Genomic DNA, 14,569 nt, shown 5'->3' on the forward strand with positions numbered 1-14,569 from the left:
TAGGACTACTCTTTCGTTATTTATTTTCTGTTTGGATGATCTATCCATAGCTGTCAATTATGTATTTCGGTCCCCTAGTATAATTGTGTTTTGGTCAATTTCTCCCTTTAGTTCTGTTAGTAGTTGCTTGGTATATTTCAGTAGTCCCTGATTGGGGGCGTAAATATTGATGACTGTTATGTCTTCTTGTTGTATAGTCCCCTTTACCATTATGAAATGTCCATCTTTATCTCTTGTTACCTTTTTCACCCTGAAATCTGTTTCATCTGATATCATTATGGTTACACCTGATTGTCTCTGGATACCATTTGCTTGGAGTGTCAATTTTCACCCTTTCACTTTGAGTCTATGCTTGTCCTTGTAGCTGAGATATGTCTCTTGGAGACAGCATATGGTTGGGTTTAGTTTTTTGATCCAATCTGCTACTCTGTGTCTTTTTATTGGTGAGTTCAGTCCATTTACATTTAAGGTGATTATTGATATGTGAGGATTTCCTGTCATTCTATCTTTAGTTTTCTGGTAAGGCTGTGTCTCCATTGTTTCTTTGCCTTTTTGTTGTTGTGTATTATTTCTGTGTGGTGGTATTCTATGATGTTTCCCTCTGTTTCTTCTTTTATTACAGTATGTATTTCAGTTTTGGATTTTTTTTTGAGTGCTTACCCTTAAGTTTATGTAAAAGAAAGTTTGATATTTAGAGTATTCCATTTTCTTCAGCACGCTTACTTCCTCCATTCCCATATTCTCGTTCAGGCCTTTACTCTCCCCCTTTTTATGTTTTGGTTGCCACAAATTGTCCCTGTTGATAGTGGACGAATAGCCTCCTTTCGTACTTCTTGCAGTGCATGTCATGTATTAGAAAATTCCCTCAGCTTCTGTATGTCTGGAAAGGTGTTTATTCCTCCTTCATATCTAAAGAATATCTTTGCTGGATATATTATTCTTGGCTCATAATTTCCCTCTTTCAATAGTTTGAATATTTGGTTCCACTCCCTCCTGGCTTGTAGAGTTTCTGCTGAAAAATCTGATGATAATCTAATGGGCTTTCCTTTGCAGGTTACCGTCTTCTTTTCCCTGGCTGCCTTGAGGATTCTTTCTTTGTCGTTGATTTTTGACAGCTGCAATAAAATATGCCTTGGAGAAGCCTGTTGGGATTGAGGTAATTAGGTGTTCTATTTGCTTCTTGGATTCAAGGATCCAGTTCTGTCCACAAGTTTGGGAAGTTCTCATCGACAAGTTGTTTGAATATATTCTCTGTTCCCTTCTCTCTTTCTTCTCCTTCTGGTATGCCCATTATTCTTATATTGCTCTTTCTGATGGAGTCAGAAAGTTCTTGTAGAGTTCTTTCATTTCTTTTAAGTCTCAAGTCTCTTTCTTCTTCCATCCGTGTCATTTCCAGGTTTCTATCTTCATTGTCACTGATTCTTTCTTCCATCTGGTCAATTCTACTACCTAAGCTGGCTATTTCATTCTTAATTTCTTCTATTGTGTTCTTAATCTCCTGTAATTCTATTTGTTTCTTTTTAAAAATTTCAATCTCTTGCGTAAAATGCTCATGTTGTTCTTTGATTGTGTTTCTGAGTTCATTAAACTGCCTTTCTGTGTTTTCTTGCATCTCGTTGAGTTTTTTCACAACTGCAATCTTGAATTCTCTGTCATTTAAGTCACATATTTCCATATCTTTAAGTTCCTCTTCTGGAGAGTTTTCAGTTTCTTTCTGAGCTGTCTTGTTGCCTTGGTTATTCATGGCAATTACTGATTTATTATTTCTTTTCCTAGACATCTACAGGAGTGGCTTCTGCAACAGGTTGATAGGAAGACGTCTTTCTTTTGTTTTCCAGTACTTGTTGGTAGAATGTTTTATTTTCTGTCCGACTGCAGCCTTTTTTTCTCTCTCACATGGTAGTGCTATGTTTTCTCTGCACTATTCCAGCTTCTCACACAATGGGGGCATTCCCTGGGAGACGGACTTCTCCTCTGTTAGTAGTTCGCCTTGATCACAGGGCGCAGTGTCCGTGTGAGTATGCAGAGAGCTTTTGAAGTTCCAAAGCTCTTCCTGCACCAGATTCAGACCCCGTATGTTTCAGCAGTTCTGTTTACTCCTGCAGGGATCCGCCCAGATAGGTGGGGCCAGGGGCGGGGTGAGTTGTGAGAGGCGGGCCAGAGCAATGGCAGCGACCACCACCACAGCCGGTCATGTTTCCACAGCTCCCTCCCGTTTCCCAGAACTAGTTGTGCTGCGAATCTGTGTCTGGGGTCCACAGTTCTCAGAACAGCAAATATTCTGTTCTTTTGATCTGACACTGCTACTGTTCCGCTTCTAGCACCGGGCACGTGGAGGCAGGGTGAGCTCTGGGAGGGTAGGGAGGGGACAGCTAGTCTCAGTGCCTATGGCTTCTGTTCTCTGCTTGGCAGAAGAGGGCTTAAACCACCGTTTTCATCCTTCTTCCCTCAGTCTTTTCTCAGAGGTTTCTGCCGTGAGCGTTGGGTATAACCATGTTATATGCTGTCCCCTCAGCCCTGTGGGCCATAAACGGAGCCCTAGTAGTCCGAGTTCTTCCCTCTCCCCCAGCTGTGGTAGTTCCGGGATGCAGCGAGCTAGGAGCACTGAGCTAAGTCTGAATTCTGCGGCTGCGGGCTCCGCCTCCGCACTTCTCCCTTCCCTCCGCCCCCCGCTCCCGGATTCGCCCACCTTTAGGGGAATTCAGTAGTGGACCTCTTGTCTTGCCTGTCTGCTGTGCAGGGAGTCCTTTGTGGAGTTATAGTTGTTCAATTAGTTGTAAATTCCAGGGGAGATTTACAGAGCCTCACCTCACACTGCCATTTTGATGATGTCTCTCCTCCCAGATTTCTGACACACAGAAACAGTTTGTTGTTTTGAGGCACTACATTTTGGGGTTATTTATAGCATAGCAATAGGTAGTCACTTAATACATGATTTTCCTGCTCCGCCCAGAAGATAGACTGCTCCTGTTACCACATTATTTGGCCATCTGTTTTAGGTAAATCTTTCATGCAAGGAACTTGCTGGAGTTCCTAAAGGTCAGAGAACATGTATGTTACCCAGTTCACAAGAAGAGGTTATACGACTGCTTTAGTCCATTATCACTAATAACTATATGAGCCATAGAGTTCTGTCTGACAATTACCTTCACTGTAAGGTTCTGTTTAGTAAGGAGGCTGAAGGAAAGGTGACCTATAGCCCTCACCTACCTCTAATCTTCAGAGGCTCCCTAAAGTCTACTCAAAACAATGGGTTTAGATCTATTTGCAATACATTGCAAATGCCTGCAAGGCCCTAGGTATCTAATCTGACTTTTATCTACTTCTCTGAACTCATTTCTTAGCTCCTACTATCACTTCCTTCCAGCAACACTGGCTGTATTTGTTTTCTAGAGCTGCTGTAACAAAGTACCACACACTGAGTAGTTTAAACAACAGAAATTTATTGTCTCACATTTCTGGAGGCTGGAAGTCGAGATCAAAATATTGGCAGGATTTGTTCCTCCTGAGAGCTGTGAAGAAGACTCAGTTGAAGAATAATCTGTTCTATGCCTGTCTCCTAGTTTCTGGTGCTTTGCTGACAATTTTGGGCATTCCTTGGCTTGTGGAAGCATCGCCTTGATTCCTGTTTTCATCTTCACATAATTTTTCTTCCTGTGTACATGTCTGTTCAAATTTCCCCCATTTCTAAGGACATATTGGAATAGAAGTCCACCCTACTCCAGTCCGACATCATCTTAACCAATTACATCCAAATAAGGTCACATTCTGGGGTACTAGGGGTTATGCCTTTAACATGAATTTTTGAGGAGACACCACTCAACCCATAACACTGGGCTTCTTGCTGCTCCTCTAGCACACCAAACTCATTTCCACTTCAGGTCCTTTATACATCATACCAGTCCTTCCATCTAGAACTCCAAAGAAGCATGACTGTTTCCTCCTCAGCACTTAAGTGTCATCTCATATATGTCACATTCTCAAAGAGGTCTTCTGATTATCTAGAATAGCCCCTCCAGCACACACACACACACACACACACACACACACACACACACACACAATGTTCTCTGTTCAGAGAATGCTTACCTGTTTCAGTTTTCTTTTCTTTCTTTTTTTAAAAATTTTATTGGGGAATATTGGGGAAATGTGTGTTTCTCCAGGGCCCATCAGCTCCAAGTCGTTGTCCTTCAATCTAATTGTGGAAGGTGCAGCTTACTGGCCAATATGGGAATCGAACCAGCAACCCTGTTGTTAAGAACTCGTGCTCTAACCAACAGAGTCATCTGGCTGCCCCATGTTTCAATTTTCTTCATAGTACTCATCACTACCTGAAATATATTTCTTTTTACTTTTTAAAAATGATATTAGTTTCAAGTGTACAAAACAACATAATGATTACACATTTACACCCCTCACAAAGTGATACCCCCCCAATTCTACTACCCATCTGACATTGTATATAGCTGTTACAATACCATTGACTATATTACCTATGCTGTACTTGACATCCTGTTATATATATATATATATCTTGGTGGTGCCAAAAATGTATACACATTTTAAGAGATGTTAACACTTTGGTCAACGTTGCTCAAGCAGTAGTTTGCCATAATCAAAAGTGTTCGGACACTGATGGTAACCACTTTGAGCACCTCTTGCAACTGCAGAAGTGAAACATGACTTGTCTTCATCTTTTGTTATCAGTATATATTAATACAGTTTTTCCTTGTATACAGTTTTTTGGCGCTCTCTCTCTCTCTCTCTCTCTCTCTCTCTCTCTCTCTCTCTATATATATATATATATATATATATATATATATATATAATTATAGTTGACATTCAATATTATTTTACTTGAGCTTCAGGTGTACAGCACAGTGGTCAGGCATCTACACAATCTATGAAATGATCCCCTCATTAAGTCCAGTACCCATCTGATACCCTACATACCGTGTTTCCCCGAAAATATGACCTAACCAGAAAATAATCCCTAACATGATTTTTCAGGATGACATCCCCTGAACATAAGTCCTAATGCGTCTTTTGGAGCATGAATTAATATAAGACCCAGACTTATTTTCGGGGAAACACAGTAGTTTTTACAACATTATTGACTATATTCCCAATACTGTATTTCACATCCCCATGACTATTTTGTGACTACAAATTTGTACTTTTTAATCCCTTCATCTTCTCCATCCCCCAGACCCCCTCCCATCTAACAACCATGTGTTTTTTCTCTGTATCTCTGAGTCTGTCTCTGTTTTGTTTGTTCATTTATTCTGTTCTTTAGATTCCACATATAAGTGAGATCACGTACACTAATTCCAAAGAAATATATGCACCCCTATGTTTATTGCAACACTATTCACAAAAGCCAAGATATGGAAACAAACGAAATGCCCATCAGTAGATGTATGGATAAAGAAACTGTGGTACACTTATATAATGGAGTACTACTCTGCTATAAAAAACAATGAAATCTTACCATTTGCAACAACATGGATGGACCTAGAGGATATTATCCTAAGTGAAATAAGTCTTATTACTTGTTTGTATTAGTCCTTGTCACCAGAATATTAGTGGACATGGAACATGAGGACAAGTTCCCTGTCCCATGAGGACAGGGAACTTGTCCATCTTATTTATTGCTATACCATCAGCTCCTAACACAGTACCTGTTAAAGAGTAAATATTTAATAAATGTTTGTTGAATAAACATTGAGTGAGCAAATGCTCACTTTGTTGATTCTCTGATTTAGTCTTTGGAAAGCCCAGTAGAATCAAGTTTTCCCTGAGAAAATGGAACTTATCTCAAACTCCTCAAGGTATTCATTTCCCACTTTTAAAAATGAAACAATCCCCTCTAAAAGACCAATTACAAAGCAATAAAATAATATTACTTCTATCCTCCAAAGTTATCTGTTTTCCCTCTGTACTACCTAGAAACCATCCCAGGGCAGCAAAAAATCAGAGTGAAGAGAGGTCTGTTCTGAGTCAGAGGCACATTTTCAATCTTTCCTCAAAGATTGTCCACCACCTGCTCTCTTTCCAGCCGGGCTATTTTCAGGTTTAGTAGGCACACATTAACAAGCCTGTCTGGACTACCTATTAGGGAAAAATGGGGATCCCATCATTGGACCAATTTGCTAAGAAAAGGCCAAGTAACTAAGCTGACTTTCAATTGAGATTTCTAAATGTAAGAGCCTTAAGTGAAAGCAATAGCTATATTTTGTCCCTCAAAGGTTTTGTTTGTTTGTTCGTTTGCTTGCTTGCTTGTTTTAAGAATTGTCCACTTTGAGTTCTGACCTGCCTGAAAGTAGAAGCATCAACTTATTGACCTTCCACTTGCCTCCCAGCTCTTGGCTGTATGACCTATAACAGGTGCAAAGATAAAGTGATATCTAAACAGTCTCTTGGGGTTTTTTGATTATTATTTGTTTTCATATTTCCTTAAACATCAAAAGAGGACTCTAACCAGAACCTTTGGTATTTATTCACCTAAACTCATGCTCTTCCTGTAATAAAAAAAAGGGACTGTTTGTGGCTTATGAACTGGGAAGATTCAAGCAAGAGGTGGGGGGAAGGAGATTTAGTTTCTAAGCTATTTTTTAAAAGACAAATTTTTGTTTAATAAAAGGAGAAATGAATTTAATACACTATTTTGTGAGATCAATTCCCAACTTTTTTTTCCATTTAATGTTTTCCCAACACTGCTTAAGTCTGCAGTTTTTGAGCCCTATGGGTTCCAGAACCCTTAGAGCAGGGCTTCTCAAATTTAATATGTGCATGAATCACCTGGTAATCCTGTTAAAACAATAATTCTGATTCAGTGGGTCTGGAGAAGAATTTATAGGGTGGATCAAGTGGGTTTTCAAACTTTCCCTTTCAGGCACTTACTTTGGCTTCAGCAGACCTCCAAACACCCAATGCAGCCCTGTTTTCCAAAGCCCTCTCCATCAGTACCCCATTCTAACCACCCTTCTTGCCAGAAACCTGTTTACAGATCTCTCTGTTTTTACCTTGCCTTCAAATTTACCTGTCCTAGGTCCCTTTCTCTATGGATCCTGCCTTCTGTGAAAATATAATTGTTAAGCCATATTTAGGCCAGGAGCAGAAACCTTATCTTAAAAGCCATCTTGTCTTGATCCCATCTTGCTTTATCTCCCAGGAGCCTGTGATCAGGGGGCCTGGGAGGGCCTGGGTGGTCCAGACGGCAAACTGGGGCCAGGGTGTGGAGCTGGAGGGCCTGGTCATGCCCTGAAACCCTTTGTCAATGAAAATCCCCTGAAGCATTGAAGGGGGAACAGCCTCGTTTACCCCCTCCTATAAAACTTCAAACCCCTCTTTGCTCAGAGAGGTTATGGTCTTTTCTAGCCTGAACTCCCGCAGCTCAAATATGCCAAATAAATTCCAATAGACTAATTTTGATCTCCCGCGACTCATTCCTCCAGCTATGCCTAACAATAATGAGTAAGAGGTAATAGGTAAGTGAAAAAAAAATCACAAAAGTCACATATGGTATGATTCAAAATGTCCAGAATAAGCAAATCCATCAAGAGAGAAAAAAGATAACAAGGAGCAGAAAACAATTGCTAGGGGCTGGGGGAAGGCAAGCATGGGGAACGACTGCTTAATGGGTATGAGGTTTCTTTTCATGGTGATAAAAAAGTGATTAAAAAAAGTTTTCTGTGACTAGATACTGGTGATGGTTGCGCAGTATTGTGAATGTACAAAGTGCCACTGAGTTGTGTACTTTAAAATGGCTAATATGGTGAATTTTATGTTATGTATACTCTTGCCCATGTTCAGACCGGAGGAACAGTAGGCATCAGGCCCTGGGTGCAGGCATTACTGTTACGGGGGTCTCGGTTCTTCTTGCCGACACAGTGAAGAATCAAAGGTCAGCAAGCTGATTAATATGCAAGAAGAGTTTATTAATGATACGTTCTCAGGGAAGAGAACAGACCTAGCTGAGGTGTGTGTGTGTGTGAGAGAGAGAGAGAGAGAGAGAGAGAGAGAGAGAGAGAGAGAGAGGGAGGGAGGGAGGGAGGGAGGGAGGGAGGGAGAGAGAGAGAGAGAGAGAGAGAGAGAGAGAGAGAGAGAGAGAGAGAGAGAGAGAGAGAGAGAGAAGCCTAGGTCCCTGGTGTTAGTGTTACGTTCTGTCGACGAAAAACCATCCAGGCTAAGAAAAAGCTTGTAAGAGTTTATTTGAGCTAAACTGACAATTGCTGGGAAGCAAAGTCTCAACGGATTGCAAAAATGCTCCAGAAAATGGCCGTTTTGCAACTTATTTTATGTTGCCTTACAGCTGCCAAATTGCTTGTTCCCCCACGCTCTTCCCAGAATTTCACAAGGGAGTGCATCAGCAAACTGAGGCCTGATGGAATCATATCGGAGAAGCTTCCTTGAGGGGATGTCTCAGCAAACTGAGACCCGATGGAATTATATCCGCCCCTCGCCTTCAATGGATCCCCTGGGTCCCCTGGGGATGTGCGTATGTGTGAAGGCAAAGTACAAGCTGGAGCACAATGGGGACTTTTGGGAAGACAGCCAGCAGGCCCGTAACTCACAGATCTTGAGATTGACAATCTTTACCTACTCAATTGTTAATTAATAAAAGCCATGTGTTGGCCCGATTCGGGGCTCAGTCCTTGAGGTTTGAGTCCCTTGGCCCTGCTTGCACTCTACTCTTGGCTACTGTGTTTCTTAACCCTGCGCCACACTTCTTGCTTCCCACAGCTCTTGTTGTGCAGGACGCGACAATTTTATACATTAGAATCAAAGGAGGAGGGTCACATGAAATCTATTGGTTGTAGATTAAGGGGGTGGGTGAAAGCAAAGCGGGGAAGTCTCTGAGATTGGATAAAAAGTGAAATGGAAAGACACACATTTGCTTTACATTGGTGGGTACAGGATAGTTAATAGCATTTTACAACACATAGAGATAATATTTGGGGAACAAGATAACAATGAGGGATTTTGTAGTTTCCTGCTATGGTGTGGTGGTTTGTGCCCTCTTGGGGGTCTGGAAAAAAGGATTACTCTGACATTCCAAGGGAATATTATCTTACATGCAAAAAGATGACAGGCAGGCTCACTTAAGGTAAAGACTGACCTTTGTCAAGGAGGCTACAGGCCAAGGATGTGACTTCCCGCCATGGCCCACCTTAGGAATTTTTATGTTCACGCCATCCTATATGGTTATTTTCAGTTTCTTGTGCTTGTCAGGTTTAACACGTGGCCCCTTTTCCATCCACAGTTCTCAGGGAAGAGAACGGGCTGAGGTGGGGTAGAGGGGGGGAGGAGAGAGAGAGAGAGAAAGCCCTTGTCTCAAGGACTTAAAGTTTGCTGGGTGGGGTGAGGGAGTTACATATTGATTTGGTGGGAAAAGTGGTGCATGCTCTTCCACGGGAGGGCGTGACCTCCTAAAATGGGTGGAGGTCTGTTGACTCAGATCCTTATCTTGCTCCAGACCACCTCTTGTCATCTGTGGTAAATGACTGGAGACAGTCAAAGTTAGTTATAAGCTTTTTCTGTAGGCACTATGGATCCCCTCCCACCCCTCCTCTACATTTTCTGACTTCTACCTAACATTACACTTTAGTGTGGCTCTTTTCTCAGTACACTTGACTAGCTATAGGTGTGGGGACAGCCTTCTAGGATTGAGCCCCAGAGTACCTGGGCCACCTTCTCTAACCCACTTAGCATTTCTCTTCCTTGTCTCCCCCACTTGGAATCCTCCCTGGGTTTTAGGATCCCTCTTCTCTATCCAAAACCCAGTTCTATTTTCTTTACCAAGAGATCTTGATGACCCAAATCCTTAACAATCAAAAACTTTTTTTTTTTTTTTTTGGACATCAAGAAAAGCTCAGTCCTCAAAATTTAGGTAATCTCATCTTGTACTCTCTGGAAAGGAAGACAAATATCTGCATCCTGTTGTGGGAGAGTTCCCTTACCCCTAGAATGAGCTGAATATTTCTAATAAGACAAAGGAAAAGGGTTTTTAAAAAGCAGTTGCATTTCCTTATTAAAAAGACCAATCATTTATATCTTGCTTTACTTGCAACCAAAATAGTTCTAACTCATTTACCCGACTGCACATGTTATGCTAATGGTAGAGATTATAGTCTGTCAACCTTTAGCTCTGAAAACTTGAGGCTGATAATTCTTTGTTAGGTGGAGTAGGAAGTTTAGAGCCAGTGAATAGTCACAGGAAAGTCATATATTGCCATCTGTATTCGTTTCCTATTGCTGCTGTAACAAATTACTACAAACTTGGTGGCTAAAAACAACACAAATTTATTATCTTACAGTTTTGGATGTTAGAAATCTGCAATGGGTCTCACTAGGCTAAAATCAAGGTTTTGGCAGGGCTGCATTCCTTTACTGTAGGTCGTAGGGAAGAACCTGTTTTTTTGCCTTTTCCAGCTTCTATACTCCTTGGCTCATGCTCCCCTTCCTCCATCTTCAAAGCCAGCATAGAGGGTTGAGTTCTTCTCACATCACATCACTCTGACCTCTCCTTCTGCCTCCCACTTTCACTTTTAAGGATACTTGTGTTTACACTGGGCCTATCTGTATAACCCAGAGTAATCTCTCTGTTTTGAGGTCAGCTGATGAGCAACCTTAATTCCATCTGCAACCTTAATTCCCCTTTGCCATGTAAGGTGACATAGTCACAGGATTTAAGATGGGACATCTTTGAGGGTCTTTATACTGCCTACCGCACCATCACTTGACAAATGTTTATTGAGTACTTACTGTGCATGGACAGCTTCATGCTCTGACTTAGAGAGCCATCTGGATGAGACAGGACTTATTCAGAACAGGTAAATAACAATAAAAGTTTTTATAGGTTGCAGGAGAGATAAGACAAGAGGAAATTCTGCTACAAAAATTAGAAGAGGGTGTGGTGTGATTGTTGAGGTGTTCAGAGAAGGCTTCCTGGAAGAGGCAGAACTTGCTCAATCAGTCTTAAAGAAAGGACAAAACTTGAATATTGTTTCAACAATATTTAAATATTGAACTGAATTCAATGAGTTAAACAAGTCTTACATACTGTTAAATTAATTAAACAAGGAAGCCATTAGACTGAGGTGGCTCTAATGCTTTGGTGGCCTATGTAAACAAACCAAAACCTGTGCCTGTAAATGTCTCAAGGTTAAGAAATAGAATCCTATGGATACCCAATCACGAAGAGCCAACTAGGCTTTAAACTATAGCCAATCAAATAATTTCTTTTTTTTTTTTTGCTTCCCTACTTTCTTTAAATAAGTCATTACCCTAGCTCTTGTCCATGGAGCACTCATAACCACTTCCAGTTTGGTACTGCCCGATTCAAAATGACTTTTGCTCAAAGAAACACTTAAAATTTTTAATATGCCTTGGTTTATCTTTTAATAACACACATTTTTGAGTGCAGCTTTCCAATGTAACAGTTGTAAAATGAAAGTACTCACTGCTATTCAAGTGATGCCACCATAACACTTATCAGCTTCAAAAGCACTTTTATAAGTTCATTTGATGCTCATTATAGCCCTGTGAGGGAAATAGGGAGGGCAGAGAACCACATGAATTTGTCATCATTAAGTCCCCAAGCCTACGTCTGCTCCCCATGTTCCTTCTTCCTTGTAGCCACAGGGACACAGCCTGTTTACTAACCTTTTGGGAGCTGTCTTCCTAAGCCTAGCTGAAGAATGAGACACAGTCTCTCCACCTCCCCCACTTCCTTGCTGCCATTTAAGCCAAGCAAACAGGCTCATTTAATTTAAGGTTTGTCTGCTGACTGCTTTGGATAAACAGAGAATAAAGCTAAGAAATAAGGGAGTGGCAAAGTTTCCATAATCTTACAAAATTTATATAATGATGGTCTCTAATATATAGTTTGTATTCCCTTTTTCAGTGGTAAAAGAAGGTACCATTGGGTTCAGGCCCTCAGCTTATATTTTCTTAGGGATCATTGTCATCATAGCAGCAAGCAGCTATGGAGTACATTGCTCCAATTCCTTTACATATTTTAACTCATTTAATTTTCACAACATTTAATTTTATGGATAAGTAAAATCAGGCAGACTTCAAACCCATGTAGACTGGCTCTGGAATCTGTTTCTTACCACTATACAATACTGCCTCTTCCCTACCACTACCCACCTTCTGCGGTCAATATAGGCTACCACTTGGACGTTTTCTCTATGAGGAACCACTGCATTAAGTTACAGATGAATAAACTGAGGCCTAGAAAAGTTAGACTTTTCTAAGGCAACATTGTTAGTGAGTGGGGAGCTAGGAGTTAAATCCAGCTCCATCACTCCATGTTGTCTTTAAGAGAGACTGCTTTGTGAGATCTGGTTCTGATCCAACATAGTGAAAAGAACTGATTACAAATGATTCCACATGCAATCAATCCTTCTTATCATTATGGTATATTTCATCTTTGAGCACTGTGATCAAAGACTGATTAATACCTTTAGAAGCTGTAAGCTCTAAAAAGAGAAGGATGTCCTCCCAGCACCATCCTCTATGGATTCAAATTAAAAACAATTATAAACAGTAAAATAAATACAACAGAGTACATATTTTCTCTATCATGACTACTTAAATTTTTCTTTTTGAAATCCTAACAATCAAATACTTAAAATAATTCTTAGATGCATTTTTTTCTGGGTGTCCTAAGCACATGTTTAAAATGTTAAGCAATTCAGTACTGACTGTTACATATTACTTCCTGGAAAAGGTGTACATGAGTTATAATTGTCAAGGCAAGTTGGGACAAACGATGACAGAGACAAGTGATCAGGAAGAACACAGAGCAAGCAAGTCAGGGCAGGGCTCTGTGTTAGCAATTTATTAAAATCCACCTACCATGGGTGGGAACAACGGTCTACAGGAAATCTTTCCAAAAGACTGTGGCCTATAGTATAACTGTGGATAAGTTACTGATGACACTTAAGAACTTCCTAGAGATCTCCAGGAAGCAGCCAACCTCGAACTTAATATCAATCTATAAACCTGGGAAATGCAAACATTAAGACAGTCTGGTGAAACAAAGAAGGAGGGGAGATATTATGTCTACAGCCAAAAGAAGGAAAGTGTTTCTTGGAGGATTTACAAGAAAGGGAGATGGATGATAAGAATTTTTTAGTGTATAATATTATTAGAACTAATAATGAGTTTAGCAACATTGCTGGATACAAAAATCAGTATGTAAAAAACCTGTTGCACTTTTAAATAATAGCCACAATTAAAATAAAAAGATAATTTACAATTAGATAACAATATAAATTACTTAGCAGTAGGAAGTTCAAGAGGAAGTTGAATATAAAATTTAAATGAAAGTGCAAAAGTTCAAGAACAGCCAAAGCACTCTTGAAGAACAAAGTTGGGGTAACTTGCCTTATCGGATATCAAGACTTATCATAAAACCGTAGGAATTACGGCTGTGGCATGGGGTGAATTAAACAGAGAGTTCAAGAACAAACCCACCCATATATAGACATTTTATGTATAATAGAATTGACATTTTAGGTCAGTGAAGGAAGGGTATTTTTCAAAAATGGTACTGGCACAATTAGTTTTCCCTGTGGTAAAACAGTAAATTGCATATACAGCATATACGAAAAATGAACTCCAGATGTGTTTAAAATATAAATGTGAAAGCAAAAAGCATAAACCTTTTAGAAGAAAACATTAGAGAATATTTTAATGATATCTAGGTAGTGAAGGATTTCTGAAGAAAGGCAGAAAATGTATAAAGGAAAATACTGGTAAATCAGAGTACATTAAAACTAAGAACTTCTATTTATCAGAAAACCCTATTGACAGAGTGAAAAGACAAGCCACAGACATAACCAATCAAGGATTAATATCAGATTATAAAGAGAACTCTAAGAATTTATAAGCCATAGAAAAATAAACCAATAGAAATATAGGCCAGAAACTAGAATAGGCACTTCTCAAGAGAGAAACCTCAAATGGCCAATAGTTGAATTAAAAGATGCTCAACCTCATTTGTAACCAGGGAAATGAAAATAAAAATCACAATAAAATAGTATTTCACATTCACTAGAATCATAAAGATAAAAAAGTCTGGAAAGTACCAAGTGCTGGTAAGCACGCAGAGGAAGTAGAATGGTCATCGATGGCTTGCTGGAGTCTATATTTCTGTGAGCACTCTGGTAAAGGGTTTGACATTACATAGTAGAGTTGAACATGTGCAAATCCCAGGACCCAGTAATTTCACTCCTGGGTATATACCTTAGAGAAACTGTAGCACATGTTCATCATTCCATCAACATTGTTCCATCAGCATATCCAACAATAGTAAAATGGTTTATTTAAACCATGGTATATTCATGCCATGGAATATGATACAGCAGTGTAAATAAACTGAAACTATATGTACCAACATGTATGAATCTCAAAAACACACTGTTGAGTGAAAGAAATCCCAGGAGCATACATACATACAAACAGCTAGGTTCCATTTATTAAAAAGTTCAAAAACAGAAAAAGCTAAACAACAGATTGTTTAGGGATGCATTTAGTTTAGTTAGTAAAACTATAA

Source organism: Rhinolophus ferrumequinum, chromosome X (genome assembly GCF_004115265.2).
Source record: "Rhinolophus ferrumequinum isolate MPI-CBG mRhiFer1 chromosome X, mRhiFer1_v1.p, whole genome shotgun sequence".
Lineage (NCBI taxonomy): Eukaryota > Metazoa > Chordata > Mammalia > Chiroptera > Rhinolophidae > Rhinolophus > Rhinolophus ferrumequinum.